Below are 22,343 nucleotides of genomic sequence, written 5' to 3' on the forward strand. Positions count from 1 at the left end.
AGAATAAGCTGTGTTTATTTGGGCAGACTATTTATTTGATCCTCATTCTCTTTATCTGCAAAAAAAAAAAAAAGGCAATAATGCCTATCTTGCAGGACAACCTAGAAGAATAAGTAGGTTAATGTATTAAAAAAAAGCCCAGTATACACTAGGAATTCAACAATGGCAGCTACTCTGCAAAATATATTCTGTATTTTCTTCTTAAACCTTCTATAACTCAAGACATGAAATATTCTTACTGTGTATAAGGTAAGCAAGAAAATCCTATTTATTTTTATCTACCTTTTTATCTGTCTATCCATCTATCTCCATTTTATAGATATATAACTTAATTTCTAAGGGTTACCTGTAGTATTTTCTCATCTTTAATAAGGAAGGAAGGCTTTACTTCAACTTTTTAACTTGAAAATTTTCAAATCTACATAAAAGTTGAAATATTGGTAAAATAAACACTGTATAATTTTCCCTAGGTTCATCAATTTTAATATTACTCAATTGTTAAATAATTACTACTAATATCTGTTATATGCATACCCTTTTTTGTTGAACCATCTGAAAGTGGTGGTGAAGACATTATAATCCTTAAATACTTCAGCATGTATCTCTTAAGCATGAGAACATTTTCCTACATGACCACACTATATCACACATAGGAAATTTAATATAAAAAAAGTCTTCCACTATTTTTTTCATTCCCATCCCTCCAGTAAAGACAAGTCATTAAGAATTCTTGTCAGCCTCGGTGTTAGTTTCAATTCAGAGACAGAAGTTCTCTGGGAGAGAGGGCTTGGTTCTTGGAAGTCAGAACTCAAGTCAGTTGTTAACAGTATGAACTAGCAGAGCAGAGATCCAATTCCTAACATATTTATGCATATGTCTCTAACTCTATACTTTATTCAGACTAGTTTTGCCTTTCCTTAGCATACCTTTACTTATCATACTCATATCTCCCTCTTCCATTCCTGATACTAAGGTTTTGCTCTTTCCACCTGTGGGAATTACCACACCCTCAGGTTTTACCTTGTCAGTGGACTTCCCGGAAGACATCAGCTCACACCTGTCAGCCTTCTCTGAATTGTTGTTGTATACCTTGTATGCATCAATTTATTGAGTATTATCTTACCTTGTTGTTCTCAAATTGTTTCATAGGATTTTTATAAGACAAGATTTAGGCTCCATAAGGGCAAGGTCTTTGAGAACATAATAAATGCTTGACAAATATGTGTTAATTAATGGTTTTATTTTCAACTGTGTATGTCTTTGAATAACAATGGCATTGAACTGACTCAGCATCTTGTAGCTCAGTATCATCCAGCCTTTGTCAACAAAAAGTGTTTTTGTAACTAACACATTTGCCATCAGTTACACTCACAGTTGCTTTGTATTATTGGCTTGTCTTTTTCAAAGGGTATATAGATCCATCATTTGAATCAAGATCAATAGGGGCATCTCCATTTAGGCAGAGGTTTTAAAGCCAGCTGGATGTCAGTTACCAGGACATTGTTCAGACTGCTGTGTGGCCAGAATGATGCAGATGTTTAAATAATTGAAATAGCTGCAGTACTACACGGAGAAAGCAATGACACCCCACTCCAGTACTCTTTCCTGGAAAATCCCATGGACGGAGGAGCCTGATAGGCTACAGTCCATGGGGTCGCTAAGAATCGGACACGACTGAGCGACTTCACTTTCACTTTTCCTTTTCATGCACTGGAGAAGGACATGGCAACCCACTCCAGTATTCTTGCCAGAATCCCAGGGACGGCGGAGCCTGGTGGGCCATCATCTATGGGATCGCACAGAGTCGGACACGACTGAAGCGACTTAGCCGCAGCAGCAGCAGCAGCAGTACCACATAGTTTGCTTTGTCATTTCAACTGTATTATTGTTTGACTTTTAGAAAAAGCAATTGTGTGTGCCTCCCACTACTTTCTTTCTGAAATCTATATTATTTAAAGTACGAATTGATATTTTAATGGATGTATTGGATCTGTTAACAGACATGATAACTGTTGACTTAAAACAAATGGTCACAACCTAAAAGTTGAGTTATGTTTTATTTAGTGGTAATTTTTAGGACTTCAGGGCTAGAAGACAGCATCTCAAGTAACCCTAAGAGAACTGCACCGAGGAGGCAAGGGTAGGAGTCAGATTGTATAGAAGTTTGTAACAAAGGGCAAGTAGTCTGAACATCAAAAGTATTTTCGTGAATTAAAGAAAACTATATATCTCAAGTGAAGGAATTTAGTGCTTTTCTATGTATGGGAAGATGCAAGAGTCTGGGCTCCCTGAAATCATCCCTTTCATATGCATCTCAGCTATCTGAGTACCCTCCATTTTTCCTCAGTGCTCACTGTAGGGAGTGGCTGCAGCGTGATGGCTGCAGCGTGATGGCTGCTGGATCGCAGGTACAACATATTCTCCTTCCTGGTTGCCCTCAGGGCTCAGCGATTCACATTTGAGGGCCAGAATCACTGATAAATGTGACATCCTTATTTACTGATATGGCAGGAATACTCCATTTCTCATAGGTGTCCTAAAATTGTAGTGTTTAATTATTTCTCAGCACTTTTAATAATCTTGTTTCCTCTTTTATGGAAACTCAAATAATTTTAGATTATTTGTATTTTTTTTTCTAAAATGCCAAGTAATCTTTCAATCTCTCCATACAGGACTATTTGTATAGTCATTAAATGACTCCATTTTGGCTATGTAATTTTGGTTTAAGTAAGGAAAGCAGGTTCTGTTTAACTTAGTATGTTTTTAATTGTTCTCTTGACCAGAGTTTGTTGTTATTCTCCATGTTCTGATGCTCCAAGTTTTCCTCCAAGTTTGACTGGTGTATTTCCAGATTTCACAAATAAATCAGTTCTCTGAAACTGAGTCTGCTCTTTGTAGCAGTTTTCAGGGATGCTTGTCCTGGTCTCCCCATCCCAGTGCTGTGGCAGATGGATGTTTGGGTCACCAGGTGACGGCCCTGGCGCCATACCTCCTTGCTGAAAACTTCTCCCTCTCTTGTATTCTGAATTGAGGAAGTCCGCTCTGTTCTGTACACACGCACTTGATGTTTAAACATAAAAATGGCATTGTAGCTTTTTCCATACACCCACATAAACTCAAATTCCACTGAATTTAGTAGAAGCAAAGTAAAATAAATACTATGGTTTGAAGACAGTCCAGTTCATTAATTTGTCTTCTGTAACAGCCACAATAATCAGTTTGACTGAAATGTTCATGGTTCAACTAGTTTTGAGGACATACTCCTATAGAAATTCATTGTAATAAGTTTAGAAAGGTAAACTAAAGTGGCTCAGTCTATTATAATATGATGCTTTCTCATCACTTACCATTATTTATATTTATGTATTTTAAGCTGCATTTAGATGCCATCTCAATTTGTTTTAATATTTGATAACTTGTAGGACTGTATTTTGGAATGGACACAATTGTTAGTCAGGTAAATGTGAAACTTGTTTCCTCCTGAATCTTTGCCCTGTGTGACTTCATTTTTACTTTGATGCTGATGCTGGGGAGTGATAAAGATCCATTTACATACCTCTTTGGGGACTTGAACTTTCATGCTGAAAGCTGTTCCTATAACACTTAAATACATAAATTGTGGTGAGTAATTTATATTATGCGAGCACCTTGGCTTTTAAAAATTCCTTGAAATGTTTTGGTATTGAATTTAGGTTTGAATAATACATATTGGGTAGAAGGAAAATAGAAATAACGTTTAAAATAATCAAGATTCACTGAACATCTGTACTTTAATACAAGGTAAAATAACAGAAGAAAATTAATATTTTATTTTTTGAAGATTATTTGAAAATTGTTTCCTATTTCTCTTACCCTCCTTTGCATTTTCTGGCCTTTTTCAAGTCACATTGGAGAAGTCATCTATTTTTTTTTTTTTTTCACATATTTCTTAAAACAACCTACTTTGTATGAGTACCTAGCTAAGGATTGAAACATGGACATTCTTACAGTACCAAAATTATTTATTTTCTTCTCTCTCTCTCTTGCCTCCCTGCCTCAAATGCCTGGAAAGATAGTTTATTCGTTGAACTAGATTCTGAAGAATGTGTCTGGCTTTGGCTTTTAATCAGAAACATTTCCCATAGCATGATTCTTTATATTTATCTTAAATTATTTTACTCTAGTTTCAGAGTAAATAAATTTAAGGGAGCTAAAATCTCTCATTGTCGCTTATCAAGCAAAAACCTTCTAAATTCTAATTTGAGTTTTCAGAATACATTCTCTTTTTTCTAAGTAGCTGTGGGTTTCTATTACCTCCATACATTTTCACTTTTATTTCACTAATTTTGGGTTTTTCTTACTCAGCACTCCTCGACCCATATAACAAATCTATCCATATTGTCGTCTTCATCCTTTTACTCCTCCTCATCTGAATCACTTCTTATCAAGACCTACATACTAGACAGGGTTTTAGGCCCTCCCTGTGTGGCATGTTCTATACTTACAACAGCCTGCAGGGTTTAGAGATGAGGAAACAAGAGTTAAGACTGTGTGGTAGGCTGAATAGTGGCAACAAAGATGGCCACCTATCTCCAGAACTGTGAATATGTTACCTTCTGTGGTAAAAAGGACTTTGCAGATGTGATTAAGGTTCAGAAATTGAGATGGGGAGATTATCTAGGATTATCTGGGTGAATCCAATCTAATTACATGAGTTCTTAAATACAGAGAACATTTCCTGGCTGTATTAGACAGAATTGTGAGGGACGGGAAAGTCTGCTGGCTTTGAAGATGAAGGGAATGGGCCATGAGAAAAAAACACAGGTAATTTCTAGAAGCTGGGAAAGGTGAGAAACCAATTTTCCTTAGGGCTTCCAGAAGGAACACAGCCCTTCCCACATGCTTGTTTTAGATCACTGAGTTTGAGTTCATGTCAGACTTCTGCCTCCAGAACTAGAAGATGATACAAGATGATACTAAATTTGTGCTAATCTGTTATGGCAGCAATAGAAAATGAATACAGTTAGATTAAGTCACTTGTTTATGGTCACACAACTTTTTTGGGGGGTATACTATTTAATAATATTTAAATTTCATATTAAGCAATGAGCTCAAGTATATGCTGGCCATATGTTCAGATTTTTAAAATAAAGATAAACGGACAGACAGCTTAAAGGGTGCAGTGTATTTAACATTGCACAATGTATTTAACAATTATAGAAAATCTAGGGGGGTTTTCTACACTTTGTAGCACAAGTGTAGTAGGAACAAGCCCTGCAACTGGAGAAAAAAACCTTATTCAGGACTGAACAGAGGTCCTTGATTGCTGACAGAATCTCCTCTTGACTTCAGGCTTGAGACAAACTGAGGGGTCTGGAGGTATACAAAAACCACTGAATTCAAGTCAAACAATAACAGGATTGCTAAGGGCCAGTTTGGATTATGGGGGCCAATCTGAAGGGAGCAGGGTTAACTGGAGGCTGGAAATGTTGCAGCTCAATTCAGGATCCGTAGATTAGTGCAGCAGTAGATGAGAACAGAATGGTTGTTGCAGTCCTCTAAACAAGTTCCTGAGATGCTTTTTCCCAAACAGGGTGATCACACAAGTTTTTGAGTTGGAGTCAAAACATCCTTGCTCAATGATGTATCTGTCCTTCCTCCATGCCATACTGCTCTTGGTAGCCAGGGCAGAGAACAGCTGTTTTTCTCAGCACATCAAGTATAAGCAAATCTTCTTCCATCATGCTTCTTTCCAGACTCTGGGCTGCTAATTCATCTCTGCTCTTCAATATCTAGCACAGTGTACACTTCTTAATAGAACCCAGGCCATGAATGATAGTATAAAAATTCACACAATCTATGTGAATAACCTATAGTACTCTGTTAACCATGAGTTTGAAAAGCAAGAGATGCAAACTGAAAAACATTGCTGCTGCTGCTAAGTCGCTTCAGTCGTGTCCGACTCTGCAACCCCATAGACAACAGCCCACCAGGCTCCCCCGTCCCTGGGGTTCTCCAGGCAAGAATACTGGAGTGGGGTGCCATTGCCTAAACATTAGGAGAACTTTTATCTCTTTTATGGTATTTGCTAGCAAGAAAAAGGCCTTTGATTCAACATTGTTACAAGAAGAGGTACATTCCATTCTATTATAATACACTTGAGCTTAAAATTACAATTTAGTATCCAGTTTGTGTCACAGGTCCCAGCTATATTTCATACCCCACATGATTTCTCCACTCTCCTTATTTAACTGTCTTTCTGTTGTTCTACATACAGACGAAAAAAGTGGTTTGTAAATATTGACTAGACAAAGGACACTTTAGAAAGGATTCCAGGAACTCCCTGTGCTTTCATTACCATTACGCTGAAGTTACCTTCTAAAAAGTTGAAGATTGTAGCTAAAAACACGCCAGCAGCTTGTACACCTTGAGAGATTGCTGTGCTGCACGTTAAAATTCAGGGCAGAAAATAGCGCTAGAGCAGTAGAATGAAGAAAATTAGTTGACTGAGAAAATTTTATGTGGTACCAAACATCTTGTTTTGTACAAATATTTATGAAACAAATTCTCTTCCTGTCTACTATGAGAATTTTTGAAAATTATGTTTGAAAGCTGAATAATAAACTTTGAGGTAAAGGATTAACAAATTCATAACTGTCAGACAGCTTTTCTTCTCTAAGAATAAAGATTGCTAAATACTAGAATGGAATACTAAAGGAAATCATGAACTACTTATTTATTTAAGAGTTCTTTTAAAATGGTGTATGTTCTATATCCATCAGTGATAATTAAAATAAGGCCAGTTCTGAATTTGAGAGAGGGCTTTACTGAATCCTCAAGATTTAATTTTTGTTGAGTGATTCCATGACCACTTGTGGTAGGTACTGCCATCTTCCTTGGCCCTGACCTTGAGAACTGAGGAGGTGACTTCCTTTAAATACAAAGGCATCTTCCTGTCAGCATAATGCTTTAACAATAAAAAGGTATTAAAAACAGTCAACTATCTTTTATTTTTTTTAATTTCTAGTCACAATAGTTCAGCAAACAAAGCATATAGTCTAGATCCTTCATATGCTGTATGTGTGTTAGCTGCTCAGTTGTGTCCAACTGTTTGTGATCTCATGGACCGTAGCCTGCCAGGCTCCTCAGTCCATGGGATTTCCCAGGCAAGAATACTGGAATGGATTGCCATTTCCTTCTCCAGGGAATCTTCCTGACCCAGGGATCAAACCCATGTCTCCTGCATTGCAGGCAGATTCTTTACCATCTGAGCTACCAAGGAAGCTGCTCACGTTTTATTGTTTACAAAATTGATACGTGAACCACGATGCCAAACATGAGATTGGCCATGGTGTTCCAAGTGGGAATGGGGTTACAGTAGTGATGGTGATCATCTCCTCTTTGTTTTGACAACTTTAGAAGTTGTCAAAGGTTTGCAGAAGTTTGTCAAAACTTCTGTCAAAAGTGGCAGAAGTTTCTACTTGAGATTAACTTGGGGATTCTTTAAGATGTAGAATCTTGGGCTCTTTGGAATTTAACATTTTATAGCTGGAGCAAAGAGGAAGTAAAAGAACATAGAAATAAATACCTAGTCTAGTCCAAAGGTGCCTTTTCTCCCAGATAACTCTTAATAAATTTATTTACCATATAGAAATGCCTCCTGCCATTATACATTTTAATTTGAGGATAATTATTATTTATTTGAATATCAATTTCTCAATATCTTCTTTCCTATGTAAGGTTGACATTTGTGTGTCTTTGCTTTCTTTCAGTCTATGATAAGCTTCAGTAAATACAGTACAGTGTATACCCGGAGATAAAGGTATTCTATTTCTAGGCATCTGAATGGCAGCAACTTCCTATTTTAAAACAAAAGAGCTGACTTTTTTTCAAATGCCCCATGATGCCAGTGCTACTGATCTCCCATTCCCCTGACTTTTTGATGCCTAGGTTGGGTGAGCAAATCCAGTGAAGCATCTATGCAGGCTGGCCAACATGTCTCTGCTACTGCTCCCTTCATACTTATTAAATTGGAAGAACCCTAGTGTGTAGATCTGTTGTTTTTCCTGTCTTGTATCCATTCTTCCTTCTTCTGTTAGCCACATCCAGATTATTTGGGGGAGAGGTCACCATTGTCCCAGAACATGTTGTTCAGATAGAGGCGATTTTACTCCTTGGTATCAAGGCGAGTTGGGTCTGTGTCTCAGATCTGACCATCCTGTGCGGTTTGTCTGCTTGGCTGTGGTGATGATGATGGGCATGCGATCCAAGATACTCAGTATGTCTACAGGGTCTGTAGGTCATTTACTGATACTACTGGGAATGAGACATCCATTCTGCTGGTTGCTAAGCTAGCATAGTGGGTTATAAGCCTAACACTGTTGCTGCTGTTGCTGCTAAGTCGTTTCAGTCGTGTCCGACTCTGTGCAACCCCATAGACGGCAGCCCACCAGGCTCTCTCGTCCCTGGGATTCTCCAGGCAAGAACACTGGAGTGGGTTGCCATTTCCTTCTCCAATGCATGAAAGTGAAAACTGAAAGTAACACTGTTGAGGACAATCTTAATACCACAAAGGTGTACGTGTATCCTTAGTCACTCAGTGACTCTTTGCAACCTCATGGACTGTAGCACACCAGGCTTTTCTGTCCATGTAATTCTCCAGGCAAGAATACTGCAGTGGCTTGCCATTTCCTGCTCCAGGGGATCTTCCCGACGCAGGGATCAAAGCTGCATCTCTTGTGTCTCCTGCATTGGCAGGCAGGCAAATTTTTTTACCACTGTGCCACCTGGGAATCCCCACCACAAAGGTGATTCTGCTGTAAGATAAAGCCCCGAGTCAGTTGGGGCTGAGGATGGAGACACATTTCTAGTGAAACTGTTAGAGAATGTGGATCCAGCTGCAACTTTTCCCTGAATTATGTGAACCAAAAATTCTTTCTTCCTTTTATCTCTTGGTGTTCCATTTCCCTCACTTGGAACTGAGCCAAGTCCTAATTTGATTATGATAAGGGTAATGAGTCACACTCTAGTTATATTCCAAGGAACCCATGTGTGTTAGTTGCTTAGTCATGTCCAACTCTTTGTGACCCCATGGACTATATAGCCCACCAGCCTCCTCTGTCTAGATTCTTCAGGCACAATACTGGAGTGGGTAGACATTCCCTTCTCTAGGGGATCTTCCTGATCCAGGGATCGAACCCAGGTCTCCTGCATTGCAGACAGACTTTTTTATCATCTGAGCCACCAGAGAAGCAGTCAAGGATCCCAAAGTGAATCAGGAATCAAATGACTACCTTATTCAGTACAAGAAATAGACTCTGCTATGGTGTCTGCAATATTGTATTTTTCTGTGCCCACAACAGATACTGCTAATCAATCAATATGGTGAACTCTGAGTGCTGTAAGGGGCAACATTATTGTAGTCCAAGAAGGTAGAACAGCATAAAAATGATTTAATCATGGTTCTTACATCTTGTGATCAGAAAAAAGAGACACAGTGTGGGCATTTGTAGGTGCTTCCAAGAATCACCAAGGTGCCACTTGCTTGCACCGAGTGGTGGATACCATCTGATCTCAGGGGTCACAGAATACCCTAGAGTTTGCTCCCAAATTGTGTTCAGCTTCTACTTGGCACTCTCTGACTTCTGAAATTTTCCGTCAGGGCTTCAGTGTTTGTCTCAGCAGTTGTCTATAATATATGCATAAAACATTTATGAGAAACTTATTATAGTGGCTTCCTTTGGGGAAAAGGTCTGGAGAAAATGGAACAGTTGACTCTTATTTTTCATTTTGTCCTTTCTACAGAGTTTGACTTTTTAACTCTGCTTAAAATTGAAACATAAAGAGTTTAATTTTCTAACTTTGTATTCAAGTTGTTTTTATTTTAAAAAAGGCAAGTGGATAACCTGTTTGTTAATCTTTGCATTAAAAAAGCATAATAAGTATCATAGTAGGTACATGCATACCACATGCTCATTCATTCAAACAGTGTTTGAGCCTCTACTTTGTACTGAGCTCTGTTCTAAGTCATAGGCACAGCCATGAGCCTAGTGGACTGTCTCTGCCTTCATGAAGCTTCCATTTCAGTGTCCAGAGCTTTTCTAAGAATGTCACTTGAATTTTCTCATTTGCTTTTATCGCAGTGCTGGGATAATGATTTTATTTTACAGAGGAGGAGGCTATAAATGTAGAGGTGTTAATTCCTTTGCCCCAGGTCACACAGTAGTGAGTGGAGGAGGTAGAATTTGAGTAGAGGCAGTCTGACTTCAGCGTCTGCAGATGACATTGGGACACACAAATGCCTCCCAGTGTCTGGGAGCAAACATACAGTTAATATCTGTTAATGCATAAATATCGTTGGGAAAAGCATACCTAAACCTGTTATTCAATCCTTTGAGTTCAGCCAAAAGATGTGAGAGCAGATTTTTCTAGAGCACAGAAAGTAAAGAGCAAGCGGGCTGAAATTAGGTGGTGGTGACTAGAGGAAGAGAAGCAAGAGGAAAAAGAAGTGGGAAAGAAAGAGGAGGAGAAAAAGGAAAGAAGGGGAGGAGGAAAGGGAAAGGGGGAGAAGGTGGATGAGGAGGCGGCCAACTTACTGCAGGGAATGGTGACATCCCCTTAGTGGCTTAGCACATTTTTGGGGTCTGGTACCCTGAGTATTGGCACTTAACACATTATATTATTTAATCCCCACCGCTGCTCTGTCTGGCTCCAAAGCTTATAGCTCATATCCTTCCAGCTTACTTCCAGCCCCAGCACAGTGTTGCCTGGACTCATTTCTGGGGAAAAGCAACTCAGCAGACCTCAAAATGAGGATCTGAAGATTCAGAGCCATGGGGTCCAGAGAGTGGCATGGCTGAGCCAGCCTTCTCTGGGAATAGCATCCCACAGAAAGGATATTTTCTGGGGTTCCCTGGTGGTCCAGTGGTTGGGAGTCCACCTTGAAATGCAGGGGACACCAATTCAGTCCCCGGTCTGGGAAGATCCCACACACTGCTGGGCAGCTAAGCCCATGAGGAACTACTGAGCCCATGTGCTGCAAGTACTGAAGCCCATGCTATGCAACAAGAGAGGTCTCTGCAATGAAACGCCCGTGCACTGCACTAGAGAAAGCCCACACACAGCAATGAAGACCCAGGGCAGCTGAAAGTAAAATAAATAAAAATTCAAAAAATAAATAAATAAAGTAGCATCTAGGACTTCCCTGGTGGTCCAGTGGCTTTTTCTTTTTTAAAGATATTTCCTGATGAAACATTGGTATTATTTGGTGGTGATGTTTTTGGGTATAAAGTTGTGGTGAGCTCCAAGCTGGATTCAGTCTTTTCTCAATGATTATAGCAAAGAATTTGGTCTGTTGCCTGGGAAAGTAGCTCCTAACCAGAGCCTGATGTGGGGGATGGGAGGGAAGAGGATGACTCACATAGACCAGGCTTCCTGGACATGGTCAATCCCTAGAAGCTGAGAGCACAATTTGTTTGTTCCTGGCTTAATGGTGGTTGTGAATTTATTTGTGATAGCATGACTGTATATGAGAGAAAATGCCCATGTAGGGTGTTTGTGTGTGTGTGTGTGTCTGCGTGCTTTTTCATCAGAGCCTCACTAGAGTGAGTTTGGAAACAGATCATCTGAGGGCCGTCAGCAGCCATAAGAGTGAGCTTGGAAGGAGCTCCTCCTCGATCTCTCATTAGGACTGCTGGCTTCCCCAAGAGCAAGTGATCCAACACAGAAGAGACAGCCCCCAAGAGAGAAGTGACAGACATTTTTTAAAACTTTTTTATTTTTATATTAGAGTGTAGTTGATTAAAAAGCAAAGACATCACTTTGCTGACAAAGGTCTGTCTAGTCAAAGCTATGGTTTTTCCAGTAGTCATGTATGGATATAAGAGTTGGGCCATAGAGAAGAATGAGCGCTGAAGAATTGATGCTTTCGAAATGTGGTGTTGGGGAAGATTCTTGTGAGTCTGTAGGACTGCTCGGAGATCAAACCAGTCATTCCTAAAGGAAGTCAACCCTGAATATTCATTGGAAGGACTGATGCTGAAGCTCCAATACTTTGGCCAACTGATGTGAAGAGTGACTCATTGAAAAAGTCCCTCGTGCTGGGAAAGATTGAGGGCGGGAGGAGAAGCATGTGGCGGAGGATGAGATGGTTAAATAGTATCACTGACTCAATGGACATTAATCTGATCAAACTCTAGTTTGAGTGACCAAACAACAACAATAGTTGATTAACAAAGTTAATCAATTAATTTCAGGTGCACAGCAAAGTGATACAGTTATATATATATACACATATATATGTATATATATATGTATATATATATATACATATATATGTGTATATATATATACATATATATATATATACTTTTTCAAATTCTTTTCCCATTTATGTTGTTACATAATATTGAGCAGAGGTCCCTGTGCTATACAGTAGATCCTCATTGGTTTTCCATTTTGAATATAGCAGTGTCAGTTCTACACTCCCTAAAAGATGCTTGCTCCTTGGAAGAAAAGCTATGACCAATCTACACAGCATATTAAAAAGCAGAGACGTTACTTTGCCAACGAAGACCCGTCTAGTCAAAGCTGTGGTTTTTCCAGTAGTCACGTATGGATGTGAGAGCTGGACTGTAAAGAAAGCTGAGAAGGCTAAGTGCCAAAGAATTGATGCTTTTGAACTGTGGTTTTGGAGAAGACTCCTGAGAGTCCCTTGGACTGCAAGGAGATCAAACCAGTCAATCCTAAAGGAAATCAGTCCTGAATATTCATTGGAAGAACTGATGCTGAAGCTGAAACTCCATTACTTTGGCCACCTGATGTGTAGAACTGACTCATTGGAAAAGACCCTGATGCTGGGAAAGACTGAAGGCAGGAGGAGAAGGGGACGGCAGAGGATGAGATGGTTGGATGGCATCACTGACTCAATGGACATGAGTTTGAGTAAGCCCCGGGAGTTGGTGATGGACAGGGAAGCCTGGCGTGCTGCAGTCCACGGGGTTGCAAAGAGTCAGACACGACTGAGCGACTGAACTGAACTGAACTTACTCCTCCCTGCCGCCCTTCCCTCCAGTAACCATAAGTTCATTTTCTAAGTCTGTGAGTTGTGACAGTCATTTTGTAATCTGATCTTGGAAGTGACATCCTATTACTCCTGCTATATTCTGTTTGTTAGAAGCCAGTCACTGGGTCCCAGGCATTCAGGGGAGCAACTGCATAAGGGCTGACTAGCAGGATGGAGGCCATCTTAAAGGCCACCTACCAGAGGCCTGTCACAGAAATCTTCTATCTATGAGTATTCTTGGTCACCAAATCCAAAACACATTTAATTGTGATTCACACAAGTGAATAGTCAATGAGGTCAAAGAATGCTGTTAGTAATTCTAAAGCGAAGCTAACTTGTACTGAGAAGAAAAACGTAAACCAATGGGAGGTACATGGGAGAGACCCAACTTCTGAGAAATTTACTTCTGAGAACACTAAAGACAGCTGAGCCAGCTCAATGATATCAGCATTTATTAAGACCTCTGTGTCATGTACACTCTGCTCTGTGTGAAGCTGACTTCATATTTCCCTTCCCAAAGCGTGCATTGCCTATTTTGGAAGGCAAGACAAACAGACAACAGAATGACAGTAGGCGAGTTTGCATCAGTGTGAAGCATGTAGAATGGTACAGAGAGACTGCTCTGGAATGGGGTCAGCAAACACTTTTCTGTAAGAGCAAAAGCTGCAGAGTGTGTATTTCAGGCTGCGTGGGCCACATATGGTCTCTGTTGCATCTCTTTCTTTTTTTGTACACTATTTTAAAAATGTAAAAACCATTCCTGAGCTTAGCCCTGTAGGCAGTGAGGCATCACTAGGTTTTTGAATAAGGTTGTTACTGACTTGATGCATGCTGCAGTCCATGGGGTCACAGAGTCAGATACGACTGAGTGACTGAACTGAACTGAATTTACCCCTAATTCCTAACTGTTTTAGGAATACTAACCTGGGGCAGTGGAAGGGGAGGGTTGCTATGTTGTCAGAGTGTAGTGTCCTTGGGCATTGGGTGGGTGGGTAGTGAGAGATGACATTGGATATACAGAGGGAAGCCATTTTATGAAGCTAAGGAGTCATGGAAATTTAAAAGTAGGGGATATCTCAATCGATTAAGATCAATGAAGAAGACTTTGTATTAATCCAGGCCTAATGAAATGATGAGGGCCTGTATTGGGCTGGCAACCTCTATTCATGCTGCTTAGCTCAGGATTGGCTTAATAAATGATTGGATGGCCCTGAATGGTGATAAATGAATACTTCTTCAGAACTAGGAGATAGCTGAATATTTAGTCTAAAATAGAATTGCATATGAGTAATAATACATGTCTGTATACACATGCTAAATACATAGTAGTGTTTGGGACTGATAATCTCTTTTAGAATTAGAATGGGCCCTCTGGGCAATCCTTTTCTGAGGCTTAGATCTATTATGCAAATACCATTTGATAACTAGACTTTGTCCCTTTGATTAACACACTGTCTCCTAAATCAGAACTTACAGGCCTTAAGGTACAAACAAGGTAGTATAATTTAGTTATGATTCAAAAATTTGGATTTATGTGCAAATATTTGAAATACAAGACATAGACTTGTAGCAATATAGCTTAGAAAACTTGTTCCGTTACTTATACTTGGGACACCAGCCCCTTCCTCGTCATAGGCACTGTTAAAAGAAGTTCTGCAGGCCTCTCTTATCCAGGGGGGATGGGAGTGACCTGACATACGCTCCAGTTTGTGTGGTACTCCTTCCACTAGAAGCCCTGGCAGAATTGCTCAGACAAGGCTGACAGCTTCTCTCACTTGGATCTGTGGAAACTGTTATTCTCTACTCTCTCCTGGGAAAGGAACAGTCTATCCTTTCTCCTGAGTCTATGGGTACTTAGGCTGATTAAAGCCAGCTTTATCCATGCACACCTAGTGAGTTTATATTCTTAGCAAAACAGCCAAGTTGCTGAAAACAGTGGTCCTCAAAGGATAGTCTCTAGACTAGCAGCAGCATCACCTGGGAACTTGTTAGAAATGAGATTTCTGGACCCCAAACCAGACCAACTGAATCAGAAACTCTGGGGTTAGGCCCAGCAGTCTGGTTTTAACAAGCCTTCCTAGTGATTTTCATGCATGCTCAAGTTTGAGAGGAAAAAGCCTCATTCTGAGTTCCAGATTTGAACCAGGGATTTAGTTTTAAACTGGATCAGTGGATCACTGCATCTGTTGTGGCAAGAAATAATACAATCATCATCAGGGAGTCAGTTATGAGGAACGTCAAAGAGACTGTGGATGGATAATTTGGTGTAATGAAGAGAGAATCAGCTCCCTAGGAATTCCTACCTAAATCTGTTCGAGGATATTTCCAACGCAGAATTTTGTATGACATACGGAAATATTCTGCACATTGAAAAAGGATGCAGATTTGATAAGCAATAATGCATTTACTTATCAGCAAACACAGTCTGGGGCTCCCAAAGCTCCAGGCAGCCAGCGGTAGTTGGCCAGCCCAGCGTGGCCACAGAAACCGAGCCGAGTGTGTTCTGTTCAGAGAGGCAGGGCAGGAGGCCTCGGGACTCCACTCTGTTTCGGTTTGTGGGTGCCACTCCCCCGCCCCCCTTCCTGTGTCATAGTTCCTTTGAGAACAAGTTCTTTAAAATGACATAATAACCAGTTCCAAATGCAGAGAGAGAGGAAAAAAAAAAATCTCATCCTTTTCTCCAAAAAAATGTAATTAAGGCAGATTTTTCCCAGGATTTCAGTTATTCTTTGGCTGCAGATGTACCTTTGGAAGGGGTACAGCCGGGTCCCCCTGCACAGGAAGTAAACCAACGGGAAGTACCTCATGCAACAGATGGATTCTGACCGATTTGAAAATTATATTTTTGTAAAACAAATTATATTTTAAATTCAGCAGAGAAATTGCCATTTAAAGGAATTTCCTGGCAGATATTTTGTCAAGAATATAATTATTTTATTATTCATTTCTTACTACAGAAATTTCCATATGCAATAAAACCTCAGTGAAGAAGAATTTTCAAGGAATTTGAGGATTCTTCTTATTCCTTTTTTTTTTTGGATTGGCAGAGGCTTAACTGAAAGAAAAAAATCCTGTTTCCAACTTTTGTTGAAAATCTTTCTAAAAAGCTTACAGTTGATTCTTCAGAATTAGTGGTAGTGGATATAATCAAGCCTTTCTTGGTGATTAAAGACTTTGCAGCAACATTTTTATCAATTGGATAGTGACAGAAAATTAGGTTGAATTTGTGTTGACCATCAAATGATACACTGAAAATGAGTTACTAGAATATTGGAATAAAACTCCTAGTTTTACTTCTTTTTAGTTGATATTTCAGAGAAGGCAATGGCACCCACTCCAGTACTCTTGCCTGGAAAATCCCATGGACAGAGGAGCCTGGTAGGCTGCAGTCCATGGGGTCCCTAAGGGTCGGACACGACTGAGCGACTTCACTTTCACTTTTCACTTTCATACATTGGAGAAGGAAATGGCAACCCACTCCAGTGTTCTTACCTGGAGAATCACAGGGACGGGGGAGCCTGGTGGGCTGCCATCTATGGGGTTACACAGAGTCGGGCACGACTGAAGTGACTTAGCAGCAGCAGTTGATATTTTACCTAAGTATTCAGCAGAGAAGGATATTGGTTTACGAAGAAACTTTTGTTGGTTGGGTCCTGGTTGAAGTTTAGCAGATTTACCTACTGAGTGTACATATATGTTTAGAAAAACTAATAAATAGGAAATGTATGTGTATCTTTAGAAAAACTAGTAAATAGGAACTGAACTGAGTTAAAATATCTTTGGATTTAACATTCTTTCCTGGAGAATCCCATGGACTGAGGAGACTTGTGGGCTACAGCCCATGAGGTCTCAAAGAGTTGGACACAACTGAAGTGACTGAGCGTGCGTGCCTAATGATTATTAAGTTTAAATGAAATAGTGTTAAATTCATTAAAAAAGATACAAATGGGTTGAATAGATTTTATGAGCTGGTCTAAGAAGCTACCCTCCTATCTATAATATTATTTATATGGAGTGGTGATTTCTTACTTTTTTAGATTCAATTAGCAGATGTTTATCTCAAGACTATCATGTACCAAGTACCTTGTGGACATGCTGGGTCATGGGGACAAAAAAAAAAAAAAAAAAATAGAATCCTTCACCTCAAAGGATTGTTATAAAGATTAAATGAATTATAATGTGTAAAACTGCTCTGAAGCGTGCCTGACTTAGAGAAAGTGCTTAATCATTATTAGCTGGCCATTCCCCATATTATTAGCTGGCCATTTCCCATATTCGGAGAAGGAAATGGCAACCCACTCCAGTACTCTTGCCTGGAAAATCCTATGGACAGAGGAGCCTGGTAGGCTGCAGTCCATGGGTTCGCTAAGGGTCGGACACGACTGAGCGACTTCACTTTCACTTTTCACTTTTATGCATTGGAGAAGGAAATGGCAACCCACTCCAGTGTTCTTGCCTGGAGAATCCCAGGGACGGGGGAGCCTGGTGGGCTGCCATCTGTGGGGTCGCACAGAGTCGGACACGACTGAAGTGACTTAGCAGCATTCCCCATATTATCGTATAGCAACATAACAGACATGGTCCCTCTCCACAGGGAATTCAGACAACTTTCTAGTTAGGGCCTGTCTGTATTATTAGAGTTTGTTGGCATACAGGTCTCTAAGGGAGCAGCTGTTCTCTTGCAGTTGGGGCTGGACTGCCCTGTGAGCAGTTGGTATCTGTCTGTGTGGCTTGACTGGTAAGCAGAGCCCTTTTCACTTTTCCCCTGGGGCTGAAGGATGGAGGAGCAGGGAAGCTGTGGGGAGCCACCGGCTGCCTCTGGAAACTCTAACCTGTGGCCTTGCCTCCTGGGAATTGCAACCCTACCCCATGAGTGTTTACTTGCCAGCCACGGCTGTGAATGTGAGGCCTGCAGGCTTGCAACCTCCTGTCCGAGGCTCTCAAGTTTGTGGACATGTGGGTCTCTCACTGCCTGCGTAAATCCTGTGAAGATCCAGTTTAATAGTTCCACATGGATTTTCTGGCCTGATCTGGAGGAAGCAGGCAAGAGGAAAAACTTGACGCTTTCACTTTTCAAAATAGGTCAGGTTTTAAGTTAACTTCTACAGTGATGAAGTTCCAGAATTGTTTTGGACATCCTGAAGCAAACATACCAACTTCTGAAGCTGTCAAGGATTTGGGATGAAATTTTTACAGGCTTCCTGCCGCTAAGCATTGTGGAGCACAAATTAGTCCCAAGTGGATTAAAGGGTGAAAGAACTACACATACATGCTGTTGAAAATCTTGGTAAAATGAAGCTTATTTATGCTTGAGTAACACCAAGGTATACGGCTCCATCAAGCTTAAGACAAACAGTAACAAGGGCAAACAGGAACTGTCCCGTGCAGAACCTAGTGGGGGCTGTCCTCCACAGCTGATGCTCAACTCACCACGCAGAGGCTGCTTCTCTCTTTACTGATTTGTCCTTCATAATTAGCCCCTCTACTTTCAGTGGACCTCTCTGTTCATTGTGGTTGGGGTTTCCCTGAATCCCCATTCTTGGTCTTAGCTCATGGTAGAATAATTTTCATTCATTCAACAACTTCTATATGTTTTCACTCTTAACTGATTTGCATGTTAGTCTTAAGGGCCTGGCCTTTAAGGGAAATGAAGCAAAACAAAAACCAGATATAAAGCCATTTAGCCAAAGTATGTAGGTTCAGTTCTCCATCTTGGTAGGGTTTGCAGAATTTTATTTTGTTAATTTAAACTTTCCAGGTTAAAACTTGGACCAAGATTTACGAACAGTAAACATATTTGTTTTGTCCTCTGCTCTCAAAGTTCCTTAAAATTTAATCATCTGGGAACAGTTTAAGAAAGTATCTCTCTATCAGTATTTACCATGGGGAATACTGGGCACTTTGAAGAACTAGTAAGTCTTACTTTATTATCATCTTTAGACACTGAGCTTAGGCTTATCTGGTTCTACAGTTCAAGATCAGCACAGAAAAAACTGTATAAGTAACTCAAGGACTGAATACTGCCTGTATCCTTTAAATGTTGGTGAATGAGGAAGTGGCCACAAAAATCATGCAGGTAGACTTCAGATAAAGCCTCTTTTTAGTTTTAGATCTTTACAAATTAATCATTAATGTAATGATCCTTCAGATTTAATATAGGACTGATACTTGGATTTATGAATGGAGCGTAGAGAAAAAAAGAAAGAGTATCTAACTGCTGAGATGATGTTTTCCGTGTTCTATTTCAATGTCAAAGATTTCAGAAGACTGTAACTCTCCAGTGGAACCTCGAGCGGTGGATCACCAGATCGCCACGGCAGCAGAGTATTCTTAGAGCTCAGGAGCAAGGGTGTCAGGAAAAGGAGGTAACATGGGGTGCACGTCAGTGGAACCTCACTTCTGTATCTAGACCCACTGTTTGATAGGAACAGCTGTGATGGTAAAAGTGACTTTGGAGCTTATTTAGAAAGTAATTAAATTCTGTGACTCACTGAACAAAGCTTATTAAACAAGAAGTATAACTACCTGTAACCAAGATAGATGACTTTCATTGAATGAAGTAAAATTTACCTGCCTTGAGACAGAAATATTGAGAAAGACAGGTAATATTGTGCCAAGGATTCACTGTACACTTGGGATCTACCTCGTTCTAGTTCTAGCTGTATGACACTGAGCAAGTTGCTTAACCTGTCTGGCTTCATTTTTCCTCCCTGTACAGTAAGGACGTATATATAAAGTTAATATAAAATGATAAACAAGTAAAGGGCTCAGTCCACTGCCTAGGGTGCATAAAAAACAATGATTGTTAGTAGTATCCTTTATTGTTTTACTAGTATTTCAAGAATAGGAACTAATATGGAAGAGCAATTTTAAATTTAGGGAAGAAAAATATGTAGATTTACTCTTTTAGGAGGTAAAATTGAGATGACTACAAACATCATCCATGGAATTTACTCAGGATTTTGGTCAGTACTTTAAGGGAAAATACAAACATTAATTCTACTTTCTTAAAAGATAGTTTCACGTACCAAAGTCATTTTATTTTCATGAGTCTATGGAAATGAAAAAAATTGAAAGGAAATAGCATATGAGTGTGACTATATTTTTTAAAAAGTAGTAATAATAAATGTGATAGCACATTTATTTTCTTTGATGATGAGGATTTGTTAAGTATACTACAAAGTGGAAAATTCAGTATTCTATTTAACTCTTTCGTACAAATAAAGATAGTTATAATCAAGCCATACTTTTAAAATAATACTATACTCCTTTTTTATTTTAAAGCAAGATGGCTAATTATGCTGTATTTTTTTAACTTTAGCATTTGCAAAGTACTTTTAAGTTTTTGAAGCACTTTTATGCTCTTTTAATAACAATCCCCAGGTAATTTTGTAAGGTAGTCAGAGCAAGTATGATACTATTTTTTACATTCTGCAAGTGAGAAAAAAAGCAAAGGAAGTTGAAAGACCCAGCTAGTTGGGGATGGGGTAGACACTCAATAATGTTACGTTTAAAATTTCAATTTGTTTAGAATGTATAGTTTGAAACCATTTAGATTCATCTACCAACCAGTTCTTGCCAGGAGGCAGAATATTTTAATCTCCACTTCACTCTTTAATCTCAGTGATTAATCTTCCCAATTTGTCTTCCCACTTAATCATACAACCTCATTGTCAGAGTTCTCTATAAACTATATTCCATTTTAGGAAAATGTCTTAATTTACAATATGATTATGTGGTGCCTGTGTACCATTTCAAATGAATTATTGTTACTGTAAACTGATATCAGACCCTGAAAGTGTCAAATTTAGTGACTAGTTAGGTAAGTATTATAAACTCCAATCTCATGTTTGGATGAAAACTGGAAAGTTTAGTCATCCAGACATATGTAAATACTAGATTATTGAGACATATTTTTTTTTAATTTTTCATATAGAGCATGGTTTCACATAGATACAACTTGAGTGAGGAAAGTTTGGGAAATGTTGCTGAGTGCCCCAGCAAGTGGCTTTTGGTTTGGGGTGTTTCATATGCTTTGTTTTTAAGGAAACTTTCCTTCACTCTCCAGAGTCTGGCCATGCTTGGGACCTGCTGGATGACAGATCCACCTGCTGGTTTCTAGTGTGGACCCAGCTGGTGTGACTTTAATTCTTAGAGAAAATCCATCTACAGGATGTGCTGAAAATGGCAGCGGGAGAAAAGAAGCAACATCAAGTCAGCTGCCTTCTTGCCCAAGGCAGACTGACGAGAAAGCCTTCAGAAAATAATTCTGTAATTTTGAGATGTCTTTCGTAAATAAAGGCAAACTGCTTCCTATCTTTACACTACTTTGAAATTCACTCTTCACTGCTCCTCACCCCCCTTCCCTGAATCAGCTGAGTCACTTAAATGATGGGAATTAAATGCTGTAGAACCTGGAACCATGTGTTTAAAAGAGGTTTGGGAAACCTTACTTAGGGCTTCCCTGAATCGGGGTAATTAAGGAAACAGTCACCTCTTTGGCCCTTGGGAACTTCTGATTTTTTGCTTAGCAAACACCTGTAACTTTTACAACCTGTAGTGCTTTCTCTGAGTTTGGTCCCCTTGCACTGTGTTGTTTCTGCTCTTATCTTTTTTATACACATGATTTGCTTTCCTAATTAGTCTGAAGAACAGGACACATTTTGTATATCTAAGTTCTTACATAGTTACCCTGGTAATCTACACAGAGGAGATACTCAACACAATGGTCACTGCTAATAATAATTACAGATTTCCTCTTTGAGATGCTGATACTTCCCATCCCCCACATGGGAATGGAGAGTATTTGTGACCTTAGTAAGTTGACACATCGGTGTGTATAAACATGGCTGAGTTGGAAAAAATGACTCAGAAATTATTCAAAGAAATCAGTTTAAATATCAAAGAGTTATAGCATTCACCCTGCTTAAGAGATCTTAAGTTAGATTAATAAAAAATGTAACAGCTTGTTCATATAGGCAGATCATTCAGGCCACCCAAGGTAGGTGTTCTCTTTCTCTCTGTACATCCCTTGCTCACCCAGTGCCTACTTCACCTACACTTGCTCACATGACTGACCTTCCTCCACACTTGCTCCTGCCCCAGCTGATGATAATTTTAATCCATCAGAACATCTCCACCTGATAGCTTTTCAAAGGGGGTGGTGAGGGGCGTGTCCCCTGCTAGTTTCCCTGGTAACCCATGAGCCAAGCTGAGGTCAGTTCCCCCCCGTAAGTGGTAATCTCCACTCTCCTTCCGGGATCGAAGACTGCCGCTATGTCCTGCCCTGTTCTGCTGGGTC

The 22,343-nt window shown here is 39.7% G+C and overlaps 1 long non-coding RNA gene across 2 annotated transcripts; it reads left to right on the forward strand.

Annotated features, from left to right (window-relative positions):
• The first annotated feature begins 19,374 nt into the window (after positions 1-19,374).
• On the forward strand, positions 19,375-21,369 carry LOC145521254 (uncharacterized). 2 transcript variants are annotated; one of them, XR_014065270.1, is made up of 2 exons: positions 19,375-20,007; positions 21,111-21,369. It is a non-coding gene; the product is annotated as an uncharacterized LOC145521254 (long non-coding RNA). The 2 variants fall into 2 exon arrangements; XR_014065269.1 differs by having other exon boundaries at positions 19,375-19,644.
• The last annotated feature ends 974 nt before the right edge of the window (positions 21,370-22,343 follow it).

Source organism: Giraffa tippelskirchi, chromosome 9, assembly GCF_054371585.1.
Source record: "Giraffa tippelskirchi isolate mGirTip1 chromosome 9, T2T-mGirTip1v1.2.pri, whole genome shotgun sequence".
Classification (NCBI taxonomy): Eukaryota; Metazoa; Chordata; class Mammalia; order Artiodactyla; family Giraffidae; genus Giraffa; species Giraffa tippelskirchi.